Source organism: Peromyscus californicus, unplaced genomic scaffold (assembly GCF_007827085.1).
Source record: "Peromyscus californicus insignis strain IS unplaced genomic scaffold, ASM782708v3 Scaffold_1__1_contigs__length_55948999, whole genome shotgun sequence".
In the NCBI taxonomy this organism is placed as follows: domain Eukaryota; kingdom Metazoa; phylum Chordata; class Mammalia; order Rodentia; family Cricetidae; genus Peromyscus; species Peromyscus californicus.
The window spans coordinates 2,763,696-2,770,610 of NW_026294492.1; the positions used below are offsets into that span (position 1 = coordinate 2,763,696).

General features: G+C 43.0%; 1 pseudogene; it reads left to right on the top strand.

Annotated features, from left to right (window-relative positions):
- The first annotated feature begins 930 nt into the window (after positions 1-930).
- LOC128116053 (60S ribosomal protein L36-like) lies at positions 931-1,349 on the top strand (annotated as a pseudogene).
- The last annotated feature ends 5,566 nt before the right edge of the window (positions 1,350-6,915 follow it).

A 6,915-nucleotide genomic window follows, 5' to 3' on the forward strand; every position in this document is an offset into this window, starting at 1 on the left:
GATGCATTGTTTTCAAAGGATAATGCTCCAGGGAGTCTTCACAGCTCAGTACAGGGGTTGAAAAAAATCAAGTAGATCCAGTAGTGTTCATTGGAGCTTGAAGTTGTGTCTCTGTGTGCATGTGTGTCTGTGTGTATCTGCTTGTGAATGTGCATGTGTGCACACGTGTGTTGCTGCTGCTCTGTTCTCTAGCTTTTGGTCCTGCCTGGCCACCTTCCCTACAGTTCAAATGGACTGAACTCAGCACTATTCATTACCCATCACTGACAGGACCCACCATCAGGCATTTTCTTTGTATGTGTCATGGTCACTACACTGTAGCACAGCTCTTACTTCTGGAAGTCACTCAAACTGGAAGCTGAATAGAGAAATATCTTCAGTGAAGCAGAGCGGGCTATGCCTCAGCTACTCGGAATCACATGTTTCTAAAATGACATTGGATACAAAAGAACTGCCAATACCTGCAACTACTAATTCTTTACATTATAGCCCTAGATGTATGGAAATTCAAGAAAAACATTATAATGATATTAGCACACAGGCCATATTGGTAATAGGTCAAGAAACAATGGCCAGGGGCTCTGGTCTGCCAGACACCAAGATTTGCCACCAGCCCTGCTACAGAAGAAAAGACAGTGGTGGATCAGACCCACGTCGCCTTATCTCATGATTTTAGGAGTTTGATACCAGGACAATGGTGAGAAATTCGCAGTTGTAAAGATTTTATAACTTTCTAAAGCTGATTATTAGTTAACTCACCATGCACCCAAAGTCTCCCTTGGGCAGTTGAGCTCACTTTTAATTAGACCGCTATTCACCTAGATATAAAATGATCCTTCCACCAAGCTCTAATAATCCGAGGCCAGTCCAGTCGATGATCTGTAGCACTTGACCATGTTTTATTATTTGAAAATGTTATTGAGGCCTGTTTCGACCGCCATCGGAGAGCAGCAGCCATGGCCCTGCGCTACCCCATGGCCGTGGGCCTCAACAAGGGCCACAAGGTGAAGAAGAACGTCAGCAAGCCGAGACACAGCCGGCGCCGCAGGCTCCTCACCAAGCACACCAATTTCTTGCGGGACATGATCCGGGAGGTGTGCGGCTTTGTGCCCTACTAGCCATGCGCCATGGAGCTGCTCAAGGTGTCCAAGGACAAGCGCTCACTCAAGTTCATCAAGAAGAGGGTTCGTATGCACATCATCACCAAGAGGAAGCGGGAGGAGCTGAGCAACGTGCTGGCTGCCATCGGCGGCCAAGAAGGACTGATGCCCCCACCCTCAATAAACGCTGCTACCACGTCAAAAAAAAAAAATGTTATTGAAGAAAATGCTTTCTGCATTGGAGTCTGAACTTGCACAGTAAGTTATCTGCTTAGTACATTTTACAGTAAAAACAAATCCTCTCCAAATCACGTTCTCTCCGTTCTCTTGAGATAATGAGTAGATTCTGTGTGAATACAGATGAAACTGTTAGGACTGTTTCCTCAGCCCTGGAAAAGTTCTTTTGCTGAGCAGCTACGGGATATATTTTACACAAGGCTCAGAGGGTGAACCCTCCAGCCTGTGGGTCTAAGAGGGCAACGGGCCCTTTTAGATGCAGAGAAAAGTGGGTGGACATGAGACCACCATCACCATTGATTCGGATATTGCAGTCTTAGTCCTTGCGTCTCTGTTTCTGTAAAGATTCCTTTGTCAAGTGCTCTTGCCATAAGGACCTGAGACTCCACTGCCCTAATGCAGGAGGCCACACGGCCTGAGACTCTGTGCTGAACCCTCCTTTCTCTATGCTTAGTTGATACAGAACGGTCCCTTTGGGCATTTTATTACAATAGACATTTGTGTTTTCTAGCTCCCCTTCCAGTAGAGACATGCATAGAATTCTGTATTTGCCAGTATTTTATATATACACATATATCTCATATACACATATAATGTATTTTGGTCAAATACACCTCCCATTTCTCTCCCACCTAGATTCCTCCTCTGTCTCTCTACAAATTTTCCTCCCAACTTTAAGTGCTCTTAAAAAAAAGACCTGAGTCCACTGACTGTTGCCTACATGGCATGGGTGTAGGGCTGTCTCCTGGGGCATGGGTAGGCTCTGAGAGGCCAAACCCTTGAGTACAACTGACTCTCCCTCCCACACAGGCCATCCCTCACACTAGCTCTTCAGATAGGGGAGGAGCTTCATGAGCCCTTCCCCATCCATGCTGGAATTCTCTCTGCCTTCATCTTGTACATACCTTGTGAATGCAGCTCCAGATGCTTTGAGCTCACATGTGTGATGCCCTGTCATGTGTGACAAATACTGTTTCATGGCAGAGATCTACCATCTCTGGCTTTTACGGTCTTTCCGTGATGATCTCTGAGCCTTGGTGGGGAGATGTGATATGGATGTCCTATTCAGAACTGAACATCCCACAGCCTCATATTTTCTGCATATTAACCAGACATGAGCCTCTGTATTCATTTCCATCTCCTGCTGAGGGGTGTAAGTGAAGGGTAGATGTGTGTGGGTCCAAGTCAGGGATTTCCAACTCTTCCCTTTATTGATTGTCATGAGCCCAGTAGTTTGTCTAGGGGCAGTAAATTCCATTGTCTACCTGGCTATGAGAAGGAGAATACAATGGCTGATTTATAGCATATGGCTTAGCCCCCACCCCCAGAAATAACCCCAAAGTCAATGGCTAATTATGTGTGTGCTACGGAGCTGACAGGGATCCCAGGCTTCTTGTCCAGGAAGAGCATTAACTAACATCACATTATTGGCTTGTTAGCTTTCGCTCATTGTTCTCATGAAAAACTTTAAATAAACACAAAGCAGAAAGATTGGAATAATATATTAATTGTAATTTAATCTAACCTATGTGTGTGTGAGAGAGACACAGGGAGTGCAGTGTCCAAGAGGGCCAGAAGAAGGCGTTGGATCCCCTAGAGCTGGAGTTTCAGGAGGTTGCAGCCTGGGAAGTGGGTGTTGGGAACACAAAAAGCACTTTTAACTTCAAAGCTGTCTCTCCCACCCCCCACCCCATGTGTGTTTCTTTAAGTACAAATGAAACTAAGAACACCAGGGTCCCATTGGGCAGTTTACTCTTGTGGTGCCAAGATGCCAAGAGGAATTTATAACCCAAATACTGTGTTCAATCAGAGAATGTAAGTTATGCTTTATTTAGCTTAAGAAAGCTGAAATGCCTTGTGAGAAATATGCCAATGCTATTGGCCCTGTGTGATCCACACTACAGTGAAGGAGGACTGATTCCACATGTCCACTCTTCTTGTCTCCTGATAAAATCCTGTCAAATTCCACTCACCAATTTGATGCTGGGTTATTATTTCCTGGGGTGGTGTCAACACTATTTCCTCTCTGTGGGGAAAGACTTTGGGATTGATTTACTTAGGTTTTGGAATTGAGGTGCTATTATTATTATTTAAAAAACAGGGTTTACAGTGCAACAATATCCAAATGAATTTATAATCCCAAGTCTGGGCCAAAGGAAAACAAAAAAATGTTAGACCCTTGCTCAGGTACAGGCTTCAGTGACTCTGGTTTGATGAAACTGAAGCACCCACCAAACTTTACCTTTACTGTGTAATTTCTAAACAAATTTGTTGACATGCAAATTATAACTTGTCCTGCAGACTTCTTTCACTAATTAAAGCTTGTAGAAACCCAGGAAAGACTGAAAAATTAATACACTGCTGGCGTGCTCCTTCGTCAAGTGAAGTATTACCAAATTACATGTCAGATTAGGAAAAACGAACTACTTAAAAACATGTTTAATTTTTGAGCTCCTGTTCCTTCTGCAATATATTCTGAGGAGCCCTATGCAAGGCTGAGGCCATCACACCTTCAGTCCCTAAAGCCTGTAGGCTGCTCTAACCCAGGTGCATCTGCTCTGACTCCCTCTGTCTCTGGCTATGGACTAGACGCAATGCTTTCAGTCTCAAAATATAAGACCATGTTCATGCTTGTGTGTGCACATGTGTGTTTGCAAGACAGGCACAGAACAATGTGGTTGATGATTCAAAGAACATAAAACTGTGATTTGTACCCTCACAGTGATAAAAACATTTCAAACACATAGATTTGGGGGAAAGAGGACCCAAGAAAACTGGCAGGAAGAAACCCAGGATTGTCCAAAGAATGAACTATCAGGCCTTGAATAATCTACATGACCCCAGCAAAGTCCCTGTGCTGGCCAAGACATTTATGTTTCTATTTGCAAGTATGAGTCTTGATCTCCTGTTGGGGGGAGTGTTTCCATTCCTTTCTGGTGAGTGTCTGGTGAGCCTTGTCCTTCTGAATGCAGACACAGATCAGGCAGCTTAGGAAAGAGGTATGGGGAGTTAAGTATGGGGAGCAAGCCTGTACTACAGCGGTGTGTTGACGATTTATATCATGGTTCTATGGCACCTTCAGTGCAAGCCCTAATCATGTCACAGTTTTATATGATTGTCAGCATATCCTTAAAATATGACTGATTTATTAACAAGGCTTGGGAAAGTATGTACAAAACACCAGCTGACTTCAGGTTGGGTACATGTTGGACAGAGCATTGCAAGGCATCTAAGGATGTGCAAGATGGCTGCTGATGGTTGCCTCGGCATCCAACACATAGTGATGGCAGAAGCATGACTCAGAGGCTAAAGAGGAGTTAAAATTCCTACTGTGGAGCAAATGTGGGCACAGAACAGGAGGGGAGGGTGGAGTGCATTTGCCTTCTCAGGGTGGGCTACAGTGAGGTAGGATGATGCCTGGTGTCCTCACCATATCTGTGCTCTAGGCATTGGTGATGGTCATCAGATTTACAGTCTTTAGTCATTTTAGGCTCTGGTTTGACTGTGAGAGATTCTTAAGTGATGTGCTCTTCCAAATAGAATTTGAGCATTTAAGAAGATTCCTGCTCAGACCTTTTTTTCCTTTTGTGCGTAAAATTTGGACAATGATCAAATACTATATTAGCTTACGTTGTCTGTTAACTGAGAATCAGGGAGACTCCTTTTATATTTTCCTCTCGTTGCAATGATTCTGAGGATGCTAGTTTGAGTAGATCCTTGTTTGCTTCAGTGAGTTATCCATAATGGCTAAAAGTTTTAAGATGGAGTCACCTAGTAAATCTTTTGGTACACAGATTGATCCTTGCTATTTATCGTAAGTTGTATATAGCAGGACAAATTTAAATGACCAGTATTTACAGTAAATGAGTTGATAGATACCTTTGTGTACATGTTTTGTGTTTTAAATTGCCCAGTTAATTGTACGCTAGAAATGAAATAAAATATATAAGCCCATTGGGCATATAGTTCTTAAATTATTGTTTCACAATTATCTGTATATAAATGTCAACCACTATCCCCTGACCACTTCTAATTGGTATTTATTTATACATTGTGATAATTATTTATAGTTCTAGCTTTTTACCACATCAAAAATTTGAATAACAAAATAGGCTTCCTTTATTAATAAAATGAAGTGATCCTCAGCCACTGTGCATGTGTGTGCTGTCTGAGACAGCTGGAGACATTTTCTATTAGGGGCACTGTCTTCTCCACACAGAGTGTTCATTTATTGCCCAATAGTAATCGACTCACAGAAACCTGTCCTTGAAGACTCTATTTCCTCCGTTCACTCAGTCTGAAAACAATGCTACCTGTACTGTGTTCAGTGAAGATCTTGGAAAGGATGACCAGCCGTTGGGTAGAGATAAATGCTTAGGGGATTCTGCTTTGGGGACAAGACAAATCAGCAGCAGCAAGAGCAGAGGTGGACATCTGGGAGTAGCTTACCCCCTTTATAGCCTGTGGTGCACCTTAGTGGTGTGACTGTGACACCTGAGAAGGTTCATGGGCACACCGTTAGTGCTATGCCCATCATAACTCATGGGTGCATTGTTAGTGGTGTGACCATGACACCCACCAAAGCTCATGACTAACCATTAGTGCTACGCCCATCATAGCTCATGGGTACATTGTGAGTGGTGTGATTATGACACCCACCAAAGCTCACGGACACACTGTTGGTGCTATGCCCATCACAGCTCATGGGTACATTGTCAGTGGTATGATCATGGCACCCATAGAAGCTCATGGCTCACTGTTGGTGCTATGCCCATCATAGCTCATGGGTGCACTTTCGGTAGTACCATGCCCATTACTGCTTATGCTATTCCCTTTAGTAGAAACACCCTTTGAAGGTGATTCCTGGAGAAGGCACAACTTTAACACAGAAAGTGAAATTTGGATAAAGTTGAAGAAGAAGAAAAAAGAAGAAGAAGACGAAGAAGAAGAAGAAGAAGAAGAAGAAGAAGAAGAAGAAGAAGAAGAAGAAGAAGAAGGAGGAGGGAAGAACGAGGTATTGCTTCTGATGGTGCTGATATCCTGTTCGTGGAGGATGCTGCTCCAATGGACTAAATCCAACACCTCAGTGCCAGGTCTTATTTAAATTGGAATTTGAAATGGCCCAAATCCATCAATTACATTAGGATTACTGTAGTCATCAGTGCAAAACTAACAGTCAAACCATAAATCTTTCTGCATTCAAATGATTTCTTCCTGATTAATGTACCAGGGATTCTGTGCGGTTGGTGTGCTTACCTATAGAGTTAATTGAAGTGAGAAAAGCAGGAAGAATAACTTCTTGCATTTTTTATCATAAATGTCATTCCAATAAGTCACTGATGCAGAAGGGGAAAGCGTGGTAAAATTACCAACTGTCAATTACATTAAAGCCCATGAGTGTTCAACATATGGATTAAAGCAGCTTGCTCTTTCCCTTAAGGAATTTATTCTCAGGAAAATCCCCATGGCTTAAATTCTTATGGCACTTCAGTGGGTGGGGGAGGGCTCTGCAGAACCTGTAGTAAGCATGCTCAACCTTGGTTTTGAAATGTATTTAATTCTGGTTCATGTTCTTCTC